Below are 17533 nucleotides of genomic sequence, written 5' to 3' on the forward strand. Positions count from 1 at the left end.
TCGACCAAGTTTCTCACCTTGGGGTGCACCAGTATTGTTTGTGAAAAAGAAGGACGGAACCATGAGATTGTGCATCGACTATCGCCGGTGAATAAAGTGACAATAAAGAATAAATATCCGTTACCGCGTATTGATGATTTGTTTGACCAACTAAGGGGAGCCTTAGTGTTTTCAAAGATAGATTTGAGATCGGGTTATTACCAGTTGCGAATTCGAGATTCAGATATACCCAAAACTGCTTTCAGAACGAGGTACGGTCACTATGAGTTCTTAGTGATGCCGTTTGGACTCACTAATGCCCCTGCGGTATTTATGGATCTGATGAATCGGGTCTTCAGACAGTATTTGGACCGGTTTGTAGTTGTGTTTATTGATAACATCTTGTTCTATTCAAGAGATGAAACCGAGCATGCTGAGCACCTGAGATTAGTGTTGCAGATTTTACGAGATAAGCAGTTATATACTAAGTTCAGTAAGTGTGAGTTCTGGTTAAGAGAGGTGAGCTTCTTGGGTCATGTGGTATCCGCATCGGGTATTCAAGTTGATCCGAGCAAAATTTCAGCCATACTTAACTGGAAGCCCCCGAGAAATATTACTGAGGTTCGGAGCTTTTTGGGACTTGTCGGTTACTACAGACGGTTTGTAAAAGGTTTCTCGATGATAGCCGCACCAATGACGAAGCTACTTCAAAAAGATGTTAAGTTCGAATGGTCAGAAAAATGTCAAAAAAGTTTCGATCAACTAAAAACTTACTTGACTGAAGCTCCAGTGCTAGTGCAGCCTGAATCAGGCAAAGAGTTTGTCATTTACAGTGACGCATCCTTACTTGGGTTGGGTTGTGTATTGATGCAAGAAGGTCGAGTTGTAGCTTATGCGTCGAGACAATTGAAGCCACATGAGAAAAATTATCCAACCCATGATCTTGAACTAGCTGCCATCGTATTCGCTTTGAAAATATGGCGACATTACTTATTTGGTGAGAAGTGCCATGTATATTCGGATCACAAAAGTCTCAAATATTTGATGACTCAAAGAGACTTGAATCTGCGACAAAGACGTTGGCTCGAGTTGTTAAAAGATTATGAGCTTGTCATTGACTATCACCCGGGAAAGGCTAATGTGGTTGCGGATGCTTTAAGTCGTAAATCACTATTTTCTTTACGAGCTATGAATGTACACTTGTCTGTTCTATCCGACAATGTGTTAGTAGCAGAATTAAAGGCCAAACCATTGTTGATTCATCAAATTCGTGAAACTCAGAAAGTCGATGATGAATTGGTTGCAAAACGAGCTGAATGTGTTTTGAACATGGAATCAGAGTTTCAAATTGACGATGACGATTGTTTGAGGTTCAGAAGTCGTTTGTGTGTCCCAAGAAATTCAGAACTTATTTCGACGATTCTGAACGAAGCTCATTGTAGCCGAATGTCAATTCACCCGGGGAGTATGAAAATGTACAACGACCTGAGACGTCAGTTTTGGTGGCATGGCATGAAACGAGACATTTCCGATTTTGTTTCGAAGTGTTTAATATGTCAACAGGTGAAAGCGGAACATTAAGTGCCTCTGAGGTTTACTTGATAGATCATGATACCGAATGGAAATGGGATCGAGTCACGATGGATTTTTATCCGGGTTGCCATTGTCGGCAACTAAGAAAGATGCGATTTGGGTTGTTGTTGATAGACCGACTAAGTCGGCTCATTTTATTCCGTGACGCACGGATTATTCACTTTGGATAAACTAGCTGAATTGTATGTTTCTCGATTGTGAGATTACACGGGGTACCCATTTCTATTGTGTCGGATAGAGATCCGAGATTCACCTCACGATTTTGGAAGAAATTGCAAGAAGCTTTGGGTACCAAGTTGCATTTTAGCACAGCTTTTCATCCCTAAACCGATGGTCAATCCGAGCAGATAATTCAGATACTCGAGGATATGTTGAGATGTTGCATCCTTGAGTTTAGTGGTTCATGGGAACGGTATTTACCTTTGATTGAATTCGCTTACAACAATAGTTTTCAATCAAGCATTAAGATGGCACCTTACGAGGCTTTGTACGGTCGTAAATGCCGTACACCATTGTTTTGGACCGAGCTCGGTGAAAGTAAAATTTTCGGAGTTGATTTGATTAAAGATCTTTGAGCGAAAGTAAAAATAATTCGTGAAAGTCCAAGGCAAGATCGAGATCGTAAGTCGACGCGGATTTGAAACGAAAAGACATTGAGTATCGTGGGAGATAAAGTGTTTCTTAAAGTTTCGCTTTGAAAAAGATACTCAGATTTGGCCGTAAGGGCAAACTGAGTCCGAGGTTCATAGGGCCGTATGAAATATCCGAACGAGTTGGCCCAGTGGCATATAGATTGATTTTACCCCCTGACCTCGAGAAGATTCACAATGTTTTTCATGTTTTGATGCTTCGACGTTACAGATCCGACCCTTCGTACATAATAAATCCCTCCGAGGTTGAAATTCAAGCCGATATGAGTTATGAAGAAGAACCGATTCGTATCCTAGCTCGTGAAGTGAAAGAGTTGCGAAACAAAAGGGTTCCATTAGTAAAGGTGTTATGGCTCAAACACGGGATCGAAGAAGCTACTTGGGAAACCGGGAACTCTATGAAAGAACGATACCCAAACCTATTTACCGGTAAGATTTTCGGGGACAAAAATTTCTTAAGTGGGGGAGAGTTGTGACAGCCCTAAATTGACCCTAGTCGGAAAGTGGTTCCTAGACCGCTAAACCGAGTCACCGAAGTATTTGAATATGATATTTATTGTCTAAAATATGTGAATATGAATGTGTGAAAGTTTTAAGCTTCGATTTAGTCGATTGCATGTAAATTGAATTAATAGGACTTATGTGTGGCACTTTTAAAAGGTGATAGGTTAATCTATAAGGACCTATTAATGCATGTTATATAAATGAGGGGTTTGCATGTCAAATTTCCATTTATAATAGCTAGTGGCCAGCCATGGTATGGGTCATGAATGATAATATGTATTTTCTATTAGCATTATTAGTTTACAAAATAAAATAAGGAATTAAGAATAATAAAACATGTGGTAATGGGAGGAGAAACCAAAGTTGTCATCTTTGCTCCCCATTGCCGTGACTAGAAGAGAAAAAGCTTGGAAAAAAATTCAGCTATGGTGGTTAGCTAAATCAAGGTAAGTTCGAGGATGATTCTTGGATTTCTAGCATTTTTTTTGAGTTAGTCATTAAGCTCTTTGCTTAACCCATGACCAAACTTGAAATGGTAGGGTGTCTTGAGCATTCGGCCATGGTAGGAAGTAGAAGAGAAATATGGTTGTTGTTCATGTTATTTGGATGAAAAAAATTGGTAGTTAGATGGAGAGGATATGATTTTGGATATTATTGGGCAATGTATGTGCTTTGAATTGAAGGAATGAAGAGCATGCTTTAATTGTGTTATGAACAATTATATGTTAAATTAAGGTTTGCTAAGCTAGCTATTAAGGTGATTTTGGATAATCGCCATAAATTGTAGGAGTTGAGTTAGAGGCTGAATGAATTATGTCATTAAAGCTTGAAGAGTCTAGTTTCTTAGAAAAGAAACTATAAAAACAAAAGAGTTACCGATCTTGAGATATTTGAAGTATTGTGGGGCTGAGTCAAAATGACTACTAGATTCTCTGTTCTGTATTTATAAAATCAGTATAAATTGTACAAAAATGGCCCTAAGATAAAATTTATATGCTTAGACTCCTTAATGAGTCTAGTTTCAAATGAAATAAACGAGAACATATTTTGAATTCTGTACAATGAGAAATTTGATTCGTAGTGAAGCGTAGTCAGTTTAGTCAAACAGTGAAACAAGGTGAGATTTAAGAAAAATCTGGTATTGTTGAGATAAACTAAAAATTTTGAAAATTTTATGGATAATAGATAAATGAGTCTTCTGTCAAGAAAAATTTACGGCAATTGATTTGGAGTTTCGTAGCTCCAGTTATAAAAACTTTAGTGACTGTTGTTCAGGAAGTCAGCTTATAAGGAAATTGTAATTATATTGTAAACATTAATGAAAATTTGCTAATGAATTAATTATTGATTTTTATAAAGCTTACTATAAACTATATGTGTGAAAGTCGAATCCATATGTATTATATTCTGAAAGTAATGCTTGAAAAGTCGATTAATGACTAGTTAAAATTTGTTGAACTTAAGCTCAAGAGCTTGGAGGATTAAAGTTGGATAAGGGAAAGGAAAAAGTGATCGAATAGCCGTTGAAATCATTCGACAACATCCGAGGTAAGTCGTCGAGTAATGAAACTTAGTTTATGATTTGATTAAGTCATGACATACAAGCATAACAAATAAACGGTGATATAATGATTCTACTTGAATTATATATTGAGGTGATTAGTTTATGCCTATGACGGTAGCCGAATGTGTATAGAGATCATGTTATAAAGCCAATCAAAATCATGCTTTTGTATGTGGCTATTCAGCGAAATTGGTAAGTGTGATAAGTGTCTTGTGTTTGAGCTTTAGTAATGAAAATGAAATATGGATGTGTCATGATTTATTGATATATGTGCATGGTTATTCGAATGATATACGGGCTAAGTCCCGAAGGCTTTTGTGCTAGTGACTATATCCGACTAAGATCCGAAGGCATTTGTACGAGTTGCTATATCCGGGCTAAGACCAAGGCATTTGTGCTAGCGATTATATCCGGTTAAGTCCGAAGGCATTTATGCTAGTGACTATATCCGGCTAAGACCAAGGCATTTGTGCGAGTTGTTATATCCGCTAAATCTCAAGATACTTGGGTTTGGAAGTGAGCGATCTTGCTGTAATAATTTCAATTAATACGCTCATAAAATCCAAACGATAAGGTATGTTTCAGATATGCATCGAAAAATCGATTCGTTTTAAATAGTATTCGCTCAATTGATTAATGAACTTCCGCCTTTAGTTAGGTTTGATACCGTGCATGAAAATATTGGTTGAAGCGTGAAGTAAGTATGATTATGAGAATGTGCATATATGAAGTTATTCATTTAGCCATATGAATGTTATACTTTAGTCGAAACTAATTTCATTACTCAAAACTTACTAAGCATTAAATGCTTATTCCGTTTCTTTGATTTTCTGTTTTATAGATTTTGGTTCGTCAGCTATCGGACTCGGGAGTGTCAAAGTCAAGTCGCCCACACTATCAAAGCCCTTTGGTACTCTTTTAGTTGAACTCGATAATGGCATGTATAGGATTGCCCTTTGTTGTTAGTCAAGTACTTTGGTAATGTATATATTTGGATGGCCATGCGAAAATGGCTTATATATATTTTGAGCATAGCATTATAATCATTTTGTATGTTGTTCATTGAGTGGTATGGAAATGTTTGGTAACGATTAGCCATTGGGATGGTTAATCACGATCATTTTGGTGCTATGTATGACAAATTCTAGTGGATCCATGGAAAACCATGAAATAGGTAAAGTTTACCTTAAAAATAGATGCTGACAGCAGCAGTGATGTGGATTTGAAAAATCACTAAAAATAGTAGGAATGGAATTAAATAGTGAATAAATTATGAAATTTAACCTTGATGAATCTATTTTCATATGAAAGTAACGAAACGATCATATGAGCCGTATTTTATGAGATGTTTAAATTTTCGTGAAACAGGGCAAGAGCAATTTCTGGATCCCCTGTTCTGACTTTGAAAATTCACTATAAATTAACCAGAGATAATTAGAAGTCATGCCCTATATGTACAGATTCCTTTTCGAGTGTAGTTTCTTTAGAAATAAACAGTATAAGTATTGAAGCCCTGTACAGGGAGATATCTAAGTCGTAATGCATGAAGGTCAGAGTAGTCGAACCCTGAAACAGGGGGGAATTTAACTAATAAACTGTACTAATTGGCCCGACCAAAAATTCTAGAAAAAAATTTGAAGATAGATGTATGAGTTTAGTTTCAGGAAAAATTTACAGAATCGGTTTTCGAGCTTCGGAACTCGATATATGATTTTTAAAGTGACCGTGAAGCAGTTAGCCAGCTTGTCTGGAAAAAAAAATGAACTGTGTAAGTAAACGAATTAAGTCCGTTAACACCTCGTGTTCGACTCCGGCAACGGTCTCGGGTACGGGGCGTTACATCCTTACTAAGAACTTTCTCAACTCGAGGTCTTTCAACTTCAAGGTCTTCATAACCATCAAGAGTTAGTTGTAGACATTCTTCAAGTCTATCATGTGGTAAAACATTAGTAGGTGTTGCTTTTAACCATAAATACATACGTTCTTAGCTTGAATAAAAATCGTGAAGTATGGATTTTTGCCAATATGAAGTGTAAAACTTGGCTCCAAACCCTAAGATACCTTAGTGTATGGTTTTTAGGTTCATGATATGGGAAATATGGCTCATGTGTAATGTCATTATTTTTGGTAAATGAGGTCTCTAAGATTCAGTTACTTATAAAGGTTTAATGGATGCTAGGCAATTTTTTGTCATCCCACCCTCAATTTAAAAAAGACCACTCATTGACTTCATTTTGGTAAATTGGCAAGCCCTTGTAAGAGGATGGCTAAAAATCAATATTGCTGGTTCTCCAAAAGGGAATCCATGAAAATTAGGAACAGGAGCCTTCATTCGAGATCACCATGGCTAATGGTTTATTGGCATATTTTGACACATTCCATTAGCTACTAGTGTGATGGCAAAACTTTGGGATTTATGTGATGAATTATAACTAGCTATTAACTTGAACATTAGAAATCTTGAGATTGGAGTTGATGCAACCTCTATCATAATTTTTTTTCTGATAGTATGAACTTTAATGTTTTAATTACCCACGTTGATTACTGATTGCAGGAAGCTACTAACTAATATCTAGACTTATATTCTCGCTATAAAAATCATTGAATTTTGAAATTTCTTAGATGGAAGTTGTTTTCAAGGAGAAAATATATTAAATAAAGTTAATTAAGTTGTTAATTAGATAATGTATATATATATATATATAAATATAAAAGGACCACAAATGTTTAAATTGGAAGCTTTTAACAAATTGATCTTAGGGAAGCATGGCAATTGACAATGAAGAATGAATTTCTAAAGGTAATGATGTTTTTGTATTTTGATTATTCATGTTCGAGTTTTATTATGCTTATTTGTAAACGACTGAGTTATCAATCTATCTTTCATTTTGAATTTAAGTCTAACCATGTGCACTTTATAATTATCAATTTATATTTTATTCTAAATATATTTTAACTATCAAGTCGTTGGCCTGTGCTTTCAGCTTTCTAATAATTTGATGATGGTTGTATTTAGGGCATATTGCTTGTACTTGTAATTTGGTTTGTGTATTGTACTACTTGATTCTATTTTAAACTATAAGGATGTATTGTAATTTTATCTTAATAAAAAATGAATTTGTAGAAAAAGTAATACAAAATCTTTTCATGATAATATGTAATTTATAAAACGGAGTTCCAAATAAGTTTTTTATTCTTTAGTTTTTAACTTGTAATTGGATAGTTTGGTATTTAGTTAAATAAATAAAATATATTATATCTATAATTTTAAAAAGTGTAATTTAAATATAAAGATTTAGGATACGGACAGAAGTTGTGCTATTTTAAGGACCAAATTTTAATTTGCAATTGTCTGAGATGAAAAGAAAAAATGAGTTTCAAGTTTTATTTCACTAAATTAAGAAGAGCAATTATAAAATTAGGTATCAAATATTTACGATGAAATATGAATGGTTTTTTATAGCACAATTGTCTGTAATTATAAAATAGATTTTCTTTTCATTGTTAAATAGAATATTTATTGTAGTAATAACTTTTTTAATTCTAAAAGAATGAAATACAGTGAAGGATTAGCTCTCTTTCTTGAGCTTGGAAGCATTAAGTTAAACTATGAATTTAGTTAAAAGCTATAAAGCGAAAGAGGGAACTTAAATCAAATAGATAGAATGATGCAAACTAATTCAATATTAATGGTGCAATTTAATTTTATAATTTTGATGGACAAAATACTAGTGGTGGTCTGCTTGTAGATAGGGTCCTTCAAACAAGCTTTAAATTAGTGGATTATATTGTTTGTCATGTCAAATATAGATAATCCATGTCTTAAAAGAGGAAAAGAAAACAATAAAACCAATAATAAATAATTATAATTATAACTTCCAAGTCAAAAATACTTTTCAATATCATATTTATTATTACATGATTATTAAGTGAATTTGTTTTTAAAATTTAAAAGTCACACAAATAATTAGATTTAAAATTTTAAATCTAAAAAGTAGAGAGACTAACTTAAAAATAAAATTAAGGATTAAATTTTAAATGTATGTAATCTATAAAGACTTAGAAAATATATTTCAACCTTTAATTTTATTACTATAATTTGACACAAAAAAATAATTGTAATTATTTTTAATAATTTAACATGAATTAAATTAAAATAGAGAGAATAAACTTGAATGCTTTAAAGCCCGAGAATGAAATAGATTATCTAAAATAAAAAATAAAAAGATTGTCCTAATAATATATGCTACTCCACAGGGTCAGTGGAATGAATATGTATCCCTATTAGTTGCCTAAAGCTTCCAATTTATTGATTTGATGCAATATGTACGTTAATAATTTGTTAATGGAGAATAGGAGTTGGAGACATGCATAAAAAACCATATAGGAAGAAAAGGTTGTTCCAACTACAAAATTGCTTTGAAAATTCTTTTATACCAAACTCAAGTGTCTAAAGTTATAAATAGCCAAGACTTATGAGTCAATGACTTCACCCTCTTATTATTACTATATTTGTTATTATGTCTATAGTATTAACAAAATAAAATAAAGAAAAAACCATACAAATGCCCTGAGCCACAAAGTAAGCCCCTGGGCCCAGTAAATGAGGAAATTGATCCCCCTTCACAATTCATGTTTTCTCCCACTTTTTTGTAGCTCTATATAAACCTCTCTTCCCTCCCTTTCTTTTCATCAATTCAAACATTCAAAGCTTTACATCTAAAACCAATTGTCTTCATGGATAAGCTTCTTGCCATACCATTTCTCATTGCTTATTTCTTCACTTGTGTTCCCCTAGGGAACGTTGCAGCTACAGTAACATCATGTACCCAAACACCCTACCCTGATGTCTGCAACCATTTCATGGGAAATGGTGTTAATGTTGCAACATCAAGCCTTGCCTTTGATCAAACCCGCTTCTCCTTCCGTGACCTTGCGATTCAGGTCACCTTAAACCAAGCAGTTTAAGCTCATCACCTCGTCTCTACCATGGACTTGACTTCTTTCAATGAGCGAGCCAAATTGGCTTGGAATGATTGCTTGGAGCTCTACCAAGACACCATTTCCCATCTTAACCGATCGAAGAGCACCAATAGTCCATTAGATGCTCAAACCTGGTTAAGTGCTGCCATAGCCAACCATCAAACCTGCCAAAATGGCTTCATTGACTTCAACTTGGCCTCTCATTTACAAACCTTACCACTCATGCTAACCAACTTTTCCAAGTTGATTAGCAATTCCCTGGCCATCAATAAGCCCACTGTTAATGTTACCGCTAATCAAGTTGGCAATAGACGCCTGCTTGCCAATGGATTCCCCACTTGGCTTTCCGGTGTCGACCGAAAGCTCTTGCAGAAAACTGGTGCACCATTAAAAGCTGACATTGTGGTGGCTCAAGACGGTTCCGGCAACTTCAAGACCCTATCGGAGGCGGTGGCGGCGGCTGGCAGTGGAAAAAGAACTGTCGTACACGTAAAAGCTGGAGTTTACAATGAGAATGTTGATATTCAAAGATCAGCTAGAAATATCATTTTAATTGGAGATGGAATTGGCGCTACGGTTGTTACTAGTAATAAAAATGCTCAAACTACAACAACTTTTCGCACAGCAACATTTGGTAAGCAACATGTATAAATTATTTCAAAGTCACATTCTAAACTTAGACAAAAACATAAAGTAATCCTAAATTAAGAAGAAAAAGTAAGGAAAAAGAAACATGATTTGAATCACAAATCAAAACACTCATGCAAATAATCTACATCAATTTGTTCTTTTATTCTTTTTAGAATAGTAAAAACATGATTATTTTTTTCTAATTAGTTGGATATTTTTATGTCTCCCATTTCACCAACACTATAGTTCTTTACACAACTAAATGAGAAAATATAACAGTAAAAACGTGAGAAAAAAATTAGTCCTCTTGCTTTTTTCTTATTTTCAACCTATCATTTGATTACTCACATCATTCATTCATTTCTTCTTTCAGCCATTGTCGGTGATGGCTTCATAGCTCGTGACATCACTTTCGAGAACACTGCCGGACCTCAAAAACACCAGGCAGTAGCCCTCCGCCCTGGCTCTGATTTCTCAATCTTCTACCGTTGCAGCTTCAAAGGTTACCAAGATACCTTATATGTCTATTCCCAACGCCAATTCTACCGCGACTGTGATATTTATGGAACTGTAGACTTCATATTCGGTGACGCTATCACCGTTTTCTAAAACTGCAACATTTATATTCGACGACCAATGAGCGGCCAAATGAACACTGTCCAGCACAAGCAAGAACTGACCCAAATGAGAATACGGGGATAATCGTCCACAACTCACGTGTGACGGCGGCGTCTGACCTGAGGGCCGTTCAGGGTTCATTCAAGAACTATTTGGGGCGACCATGGCAGAAATACTCGAGAACTGTGTTTATGAAGACTGGTTTGGATGGACTGATCGAGGCAGAAGGTTGGTTACCATGGAGTGGGAATTTTGCTTTAAGTAGTCTTTACTATGCTGAGCATATGAATACCGGCACCGGTGCAAGCACGGGGGGAGAGTGAAGTGGGGTGGATATCGTGTTATAGATGCTACTGAAGCTGGGAAATTCACTGTTGGTAATTTTCTCGCTGGAAATGCATGGATTCCAGGGAGTGGAGTGCCATTTGATGTTGGACTATGAATTTGTTGATTTCGGCATTAGGAAAAATGTAAATACCAAAGTAACCCTATGTTTAAAATTGTCATATAGCTTTGGGTGATAAAGACTATGTATATATAGTTGAATTTGTTGAAGAGGAGAAGTGGTTGTATAATAAATCATGTTGAAATTGTTGTATTTATAAATGAACAAATACGTTGGTTCAAATACTTAGACTTTTATTTATTTATATGAAAATCTTGGTATTTATATCGATTATAATATTACGTAGGAAGTGGGAATACATTGTTAACTTTTTTGGCCATAAAAAAGGTTAATTAATCTCGTTTGAAGGAATATTGGGAAAAAAAAAGAAAAAAGATGAAGGTGATAGCGACAGTGAATGAAACTGCCACCGCCAACTATTTTCATGTCCAATTGCATTGACTTTCTTTCTAAGTCTTCTTAATAACACAAAGTTTTTATGTTGTTAGTGATTCTGAGTATCCATTCATAAGTTCAAAGATACCATCCTTTTAAATATACATATTTCCACCTTAGGAATTTGTAATTTTGCACAAGAAACTGCTCACTATATCTTAACAAATTCAGAAGATGAATGGATATCCAAAACAGAGAAAGAAAGGAAGGATAAGGGACAACACCATAAGATATTCCACTAGTGAAAATGCTTGCTAAAGACCATTAGCACTTATATGAGATATGTTTTAGGGTTTGAAGTCAATTTTTGTACATTTGGAGGTACTATCATTTGCCACAAACACTCAAATTTATTTTGTATCCAACAAAACGAGTTCAACACTTGCCTGCCCACTACGAGGGGAAAAGAATGTCCCATTCACTTTGCCAAACTCAATCCAAATATCTCTAGTTGCTCCATCAATCTTTCTACACCCTTTCACCCCAATCTTTTTTCTCAACCATTTAATTCCACTAAGTCACTCACAAAATAAATCATTTAAATTTTTTGTAAGAATGTAATGATAAATTTCAAAATTGTCATTTGCAGTGTGAAAATTTGTATACTAAACTTAAGTGAGTCTTTAGTAAAAAGAAAAAAGAGTCGCCTAATTTACATCTTAGCTTTTAAGAGGAAAGTTTTAGAGGAGAGTGATCCTGATTAGAATATATAAGTGAGGTTGTTTTTTTGTGAATGATTGAGATTTAAATCTCAGTAAGTATAGTGGATTAACTCTCTTAGCAAGGCCCCACAAATGTAAAGATTTCAAATTGTATAAACCTTCTTGGTGTTCATCGTTGTTTTACTTGTAATAGTTACTTGGTCTAGCTATAACTTACCATATATCTATCAAGCAAAAACCAATCAACTCTCAATTTGTTATGAAAGAGGCTGTTAAAATTCAAGCTTTACTCATACGGTCATACTCCTGCAATGAAAAGATCACGGAATGATGATTATGTAGTGTTCGTTAATGATGATGGTGAACAAAATAACGGTTTAAGTGAGACAGAATTTGAGTCTTATTTTAGTTTTCGACATAACCTAACCGCAAAATATATATTTAACATGTATTCAAATATAAGTATAATATTATTGATCTTCAAATATAATATAATCTAATATAATATAATATAGTATAATATAATTAGACCTGTTCATGAGTCGAGCCACCCAGCCCAACCCGAAAGGCCTCTCAAAATGTGGGAGGGTTTGGGCAAAAATATAGGCTAAAAAAATGGGCTTAGACAAAAAAATAAGGTCCGTTTAAAAATAGGCCGGGCCTCGGGTAAGGCATTTTGGCCGAGTTCATTTTAATTCATTAAAGGACAAAAAATCTATTTTTTAATATTATTTGTATTATTTTCTCCCTATTTTGCTACTATTTTACTATTAAGTTGCTACTATTTTGTTGTTATTATTTGGATATTGTATGAAACTTATTTTATTGTTAATTTTGTTATTATTTTAAAGACATTTGTTAATTTTGTTATTATTTTAGAGGCATTTGCTTGTTAATTGTATTTATCTTAGTGTTATTTAAGTATACATATTTTTTAAATTTATTTTCAATTTGTTGAGAAATATTTATTTTAATGTTTTTAGTATTTTTGATGTATTATATATATATTTTAAAATTATATAAAAATAATTTAAAATTAATATAGACAAGTCGGGCCCGAGCTTAACAAATGAGCCTAAATTTTAGTTAAGCCCGACTGTGCTCGGTCGATGCACACCTTTAAAATATAATATAGATTAACATAATATATTTTAAATTTATATCTATATTTAAAGCGCACCATGAAAGGAAAAGAAAATGAAAATCTTGACGTAGAAATGGGACTAATTAAAACAAGTCTTGAAAAATATTGAAAAATTTGAGGCTGAGATTTTATGGCATTAACTCAAATATTTGTTTTGCTTCCAAAAAAATTAATTCAATTAAAATTATTAAAATTTATAAAAATAAAAATATTAAAATAATAAAATTTATTTAAATCTATTCGTACCAAATCATAATTTAATTAATTTAAAATATTTTTATCTTATACTGTGATCAACTCTTGATTTAATTAATTTAACCAATTGATTAATTTAATTCAAATAATTATAAATATTTACTGCATTTTATTTATTTTGCCATTGCTTCTAAGATTTTTCCAACATGAGGATAAATTGATTGATGAGTGTATAAGATTTGACATCTATTATGGACATAGCTGTCTTAAAAGTGCAATTGTGTTGTTAAAAAGAGGAAAAAAAAAGAAAAAAAAGTGTAACTGTGATTAGTCTCATCAACTTGTTAAAATTATTCCATTTGCAATGGATTTTCACGTGTAATTGTCACATTTTTTTTTAAAACTTTTAAAATTGTCACACTTGCATGTGGTTGATTTTACGGAATATTTTAGCTTTTAATATAAAACTGTCATAATTTTAAATTTATAAGTAGATTGATAACATGTATAGGACTTTTCAACAATCCATTTAGTTTTTATTGTGAGGGGATGGACTCTTAATCAAATCATGTATAAAACCAATAAAAGAGAAAGTTGATGAATAACAAAGGACATGACATGATGTATTAATTTAAGGTTGGGATTAAATCATAAAATGTGAAAATTATTGTGGTCTTAGTATAAATATTTAAGATTTATAGGATCAAAATATAAATATGGAAATCTTAAAAGACTAAAAGTGTAAATATTTTAAAGGAAGAAAAGACTAAAATATAAAATAAATTGGTGAATGAGGACCAAATTGAATAAGTGGATAAATGAGAGGATTAAATTATAATTTTTACAAAATTGAGTAATGGCTCATAAACGAATGTTGAGAAATTTCAAGGGCAAAATAATCATTTCTCAATTTGAATCAATATCAATTATTAAAGTGTAATAATTATGGGTTATTTGGTGTTGAAAGTCAATTGGTTGGAATATTTTATATTTATTTTATTATTAGATATTTTATTAATTAATGAATGAATAAATAAATGGAAAAGATGAAAATAAGTTATCCATCATTTTTTTTCATGTTGCCTTCTATCACGAGAGAAAAAAAAGTTGAGTTATTGAATTTTGCCATTTTCATCAAAATTTATTATTTTCACTTAAAAATCGAAAGAATTATCTTAACCTCCAAGAGGGAAAAGTGAGAAGAAGACTATAATGAGTATGAATATCATCTTGCATTCGAAGAGAATTGAAGTTGGAGGAGAGAGAAATTTAATGTAAGGCTTGAAATCAATAGGACAAGAAAAGATCATCAAGATTTTGTCATGTTTTAAAGCTTGATATTGTAGAAAAAGTATGAAAATAATGTTGAAGTAGAGTTTTGTTATATAAAGTTTTGTGTTCTTAATATGATAGTGAAGAGAAAGAAGAGAAAAACATTGCAGACAAAGGAAAGGAAATGACAAATACGAGAAAAGAAAGTGGGAAAGTTAAAGAAATGTATATTTTAGCTAAAAAGAGATAAGGACTCAAATGAATTTTAGTTATTTTTCAAAGGACTAAAGTGAATTTGGTGGTAAATTAAGTGTATTGGTATGTAACAGAAATCATGGCTTAAAAGTATAATAATATTTTCAGTTATCGTAATTTACTCCATTTAACTCCACTTCATGTTTTTTTTCATCAAGGAGAATATAGTAAATTAACAATCTTGCTCCTTTCTGTGCAAAACGGAAATAGTAAAAGGAGGAAACGGAAGGTCCAAATTTCATAATATTGGGCCTATTATTGGACAAAATGTTGACTATTGGCATTAGACCAATTTCATTCCTTAACGTCCATTTCTTTTAAGACTTCCTTAAATATCAATTTACCCTCTATTCTCCTTACCATTTCAACTCTCTCATTCACTACAACAAAATCTAAACCCAGTTACTAATTATTTTTAAGATAAATTATAGAGTAAATATTTAAATATTATTAAAATATAGATTCAATTTTGTATAGTTTTTATTTTTATTTTTTAATTTAAAAATTCTAACCAATTGTTAACACTATTAATTTCATCTGTTAAATCCATTGTTGTGACATTTTGAAAATTTTAAAAATATATTCACTTAGTAACTATGTGAAAAGAATAATGCCATTGTAATGGACTTAAATTTAACAAATAATTTTAATTATATTAATAACTCTTGAAAATTACATCAACATTTTAATCAAAACAAAGTATTTGAGCTACTTAATGACATTGTAAAAAGTCGATGCACCAAATTATGTAAAAATTAAAGTATAATGATTAAATGTTAAATTTAAGTGTAATATTGGGATCAAAATTAAAATTTAACTATTATTATATAACATAAATAACATAGAGACTGAAATTACAGTTTTACTATTTTCTTAAATAATGCAAAAAAAAAAAGAAAAAAATATAAAATCCGAAAATAAGTGAAAGAAAAGGAAATATAAAATTTCTTTAAAAGTGGGTTATTTTAAGGAAATAAAAATAGATTTCTTTAACATTATTTTGATATTAAATATTTAAAAGATATGAATAGAAATGAAATACTGATACGTGAATCTTATCATGCATAATAAATGTAACTTGTATAATCATAAATGAAAATGAAGCATTAATAATGTAATTGACAAATAATATATTAAAAATTATGTGATATTAAAATAAAAATACTTTATATTAAAATATGTATATTGAAAAATATTATTCTTTTTGGTAAATGTGGTTTCCATTATATAAATTATGATTTGCCTATTAATACATTCCTTTAAAAATGATCATACAAAATATTTGCATAAGTACCTAATAATATATATATATATTTATTTATTTTATCAAATACTTAAAATGAAATTAATAATAGACTCACATTTTTATTAATAATTCTTTAACATGTCAAATAATGAGACTATCCGTTTGTTCGCCACATAGGATTACTAGCTAATTTAGTTATGTACTTAGTTTATATAATATATATATATATATATATATATATATGATTTGAATGGGAAGTATTAAATAATGTGTGAATTTAGATATTAAGTTTACTACTTGTTTTATTCACTTTGAGACGATGATGGGCTAGTATGATATGAGATTGAATGTGAGTAAGTGCTTGCAAAATAGTGGGTAAACTATAAAGGTGCTAGAGTTTGTGATTCAAGACATTCTTCGATACTTAAGTTATACAAGGAGTAGAAGGAATGTTTTTTGCCAAAATATGGATAATGATGGAATCATACCTCAAAAATGAATATATCTTGGCCTTTTATGTTGGACATTTCATAAGTCTCAAAGCTTCAAGAGAGTACGTGAAGGTCTAAGGTATAATTGTTTCTTACTCTTGATTGGTTGAGGCTGATAACCTTACCTCGTAGAACTGATACTATTATTCACCTCTTGCTCTTGCCTCATACCCTGTGGCAAGTACTATGGTTGGCTCCAGAAAAGACTTGTTAGATGCCTTTTGCGTGACACTTGTCCATTTATATGTATATTCTATTCTCTTGGATTAATCAGTGTTTTAGGCTTTTAAAATCTTTTTTAGGTTTATGATTAAGGTTATAACAATATGTCCTCTCTTAAATTCGAGACAAATTATAAAGTGACTTGATAATGACTTAAGGAAGTAAATATTTGAGGCTTTATTTGGATCAATAATTACATAGGGGTTGCATATGACTAAATGACTATTATCTTGTATAGTTGTGGGTTAGAGACTTATTAGCATTCTTTAAGGTGTGTAGCTCTTTCATGTTGAATTAAGCCAAGAAAACTAAAAGGGAGTTGTTTGGCAGTATCTTCTCCGTGTAAGTAACTTGTCAAAAGGTGATTTTGTTTATGAGAACTTATTCTTTTGGCTGATGAAGAGATTAGGTAGAGACTTTCCTTTAGCGTGAAGATTTGTTCCTAACGTGGAGGAAAGGTAATTTTTGGCCCTTTTTGTAATAGCCCAAATTTCGGTAAAATTTGAACAGTGATTTTTGAACCATAAATCCAAGCTGAAAATAAAATTTATTTTTATTTTATTATATGGTCCATAATATGATAGAAATGTCATGTGAAAATTTTGATAAGAAAAATTTATCGATTATGTGCTTAATTACAAGAAGGACCAAATCGCATAAAATGTAAAAGTTGAATTCTAGTAG

At 32.0% G+C, this 17533-nt stretch overlaps 1 pseudogene; it reads left to right on the forward strand.

Annotated features, from left to right (window-relative positions):
• Positions 1-8987: 8987 nt before the first annotated feature.
• LOC108466829 (pectinesterase-like) lies at positions 8988-11149 on the forward strand (annotated as a pseudogene).
• Positions 11150-17533: the final 6384 nt, after the last annotated feature.

The sequence above is a fragment of the Gossypium arboreum genome, chromosome 2, assembly GCF_025698485.1.
Source record: "Gossypium arboreum isolate Shixiya-1 chromosome 2, ASM2569848v2, whole genome shotgun sequence".
NCBI lineage: Eukaryota > Viridiplantae > Streptophyta > Magnoliopsida > Malvales > Malvaceae > Gossypium > Gossypium arboreum.